The sequence below is a fragment of the Solanum pennellii genome, chromosome 8 (assembly GCF_001406875.1).
Source record: "Solanum pennellii chromosome 8, SPENNV200".
In the NCBI taxonomy this organism is placed as follows: Eukaryota; Viridiplantae; Streptophyta; class Magnoliopsida; order Solanales; family Solanaceae; genus Solanum; species Solanum pennellii.
In genome coordinates, this window is record NC_028644.1 from 54,307,334 (window position 1) to 54,309,849 (window position 2,516).

The window sequence follows — 2,516 nt, forward strand, 5'->3', positions numbered from 1 at the left end:
ATATATATATATATATATATATATATATAATTCTCTAACTGATATACATACACAATTAATTTCTCGATACTCTTTGCCTTCTCACGCTTGCCTCTCTCTCCTAATCTCGCTCCCCACTCTAGCCTAACACAAAGAAAATATACATATACAAACTCAATTTTCATAACACATACGCCACGATTTATAACATCAGAAGCTCTATATCAAACTATGTTTGTTATGAAACGCAAATAGCAAAACTGTAGCTACAAAGCCAAATATAATTTTTATATTTGTTATTTCTAAATTACTCAAGATTTAATATATGAAAAGCGCGTAGATGATAAAATGGCAATATTTTGATCTTTATAATTCACAAGTGAAACTATATAAAAAAAGAAATTGAGATAATATAATCATTTTCATTCGATTCATTTTTTGAAAAAGAAAATTTAGAAGATATCTTTACATAAAATTGACAAAGCAATTACTATAAGCCATTAGCTTAATCACGAGTGGAATGATGAAGACAAGCATAGAAGTTGGAGTTGTAATGAATAGGTAGCCATATGGCTATTGAAAGTGCTCCACCATGAATTCTAAACATTTTAGAACAAGCTTAGTTAAAGCTCCACATGCGAAAGATTTAATTTTTTATTATTGTAATGATCAAAGGTGGATTTCTTTCTATATTTCAATTTTTTTCTCTATATAATTCACTCAAAATAATTTATATCTATGATATATTAAATTTTAAAACTTAAATTTTAAAACGTTAATGACTGATTGATCATAGAAGAAGAAGGAAGGAAGGTTGATAGCGTCATAGATAAAAGGAATTAATTAGGAGACTGGATGGAAGAAAAGAAGGATATATGACTGAATGCCCAACTCGACCATTTTTTTAAAATATAAAATGACCGATAAGCCAAAGAGGGATTTGATGTATTTTGTTTATTTTTTTAGGTTAATCCGTAGTAATTATTCTCTCTGTTTTAAAAGAATGACCTTTTTTTTAGTCTATTTTAAAAAGAATGACGTCTTTTTTTTTTTGGTATTAACTTTTTACATGGCATGTTTAAGGCCTCACAATTAAAGAATAATTTTGTCATTTGATACAACTTTAATTTAAGACCACATGATCAAAAGTCCTTTTTATTTTCTTTAATTTTATTATTAAAATAAATCATTCTTTGTAAAACGGAGGGAATACTATGAGAGCATATGAAGTCTGATCTTACCTCTCGGCCCGATCAACTAAGCCTTCAAATACCTTGTTGGGGGTGTGAGGCATGCATATCTTGTGGAGCCATAATAAGTCCTTTCGAAGGGCATATAAAGGAGTCCCCAAAACTAATGGTATGATCCATTAACCTACGATAACATATTAGTTTTGGACATTTGTTAACTAAACTTATATTTTCTCGATGTTAATCACTATAAAAATTATCATTAAATAGCTTTAGCTCTTACATAGTAAAATTTGGGATAACGCCCATGAAAACCATGTTTGACTTGAAAACACATACATGATAATGTGATTTATGTACATATGTTATAGAGATAATAAGAGACACATGTTTGACTTGAAATGAAATCCTATAAGTCATAACATAAATCATAAATATATTTATCATTTATAAAAATAACATATCTTTTTTAAACGAACAGTTATAATATATTTATAATATATAATACAAAGAATAATTTATAAAAATACACCGCACGGCTCGGGGGGCTTTGACCTGTCCTCATAATATTATGTCATTTACGTCCCCCGCATGTAATAAAGTGGGGTCTCATAAATAGTCATGCGCATATTTCTTAGTATTTTCTAACTAATTTCTCGAATATAATGCGCATGCCAAAAACATATATCATCAAAATCACCCACACGCCAACACTTATACTAGTGGTGGTCAACTATATCCCCCAATTTTCCCCCCTACTCTCTATTTTGTTATTATATATATGCATGTATTAAACAAAAATTTTCACTTATGTAACAACTAGCATGACTCAACACATTATTTTTTAAAAATTTAAAAGATTATCAAAACTTGATATTGTACTAAGTTTCAAAGAATTTAAAATGCATTTCGGTCAAACCATTCCTAATAGAATGTCAATTCAATAGAGAGATGGGTATTGTTCGTTATATCCTTTATGATTTGTTTTAAATAACCAATTTATGGGGTGATTAGAATACCTCAATTAGATATATATGGTATAGCTGATAAAATTTAAGGATAATTGTGTGAAAGTACAACCTACAATATTATATGTTATCTATGTACCTAAGTTTTTAAATTTTCAATTGCATAGCCTATTAATAATTTTATATAGTAATTCTCATAAATTTGTATTTGCGCGTAATTATTCCTAAAATTTATCATTCTGTGCTTATGATCAATTTTCCATTTCCACTTTTTTCTTTTGTAGTAACTAGTAACAAAAAAAAAATCTCCTAGAACTCTCAAAGGAGATATATAGGTTCTAAAGTGGATAATATTATTTTATATATATATATATATATA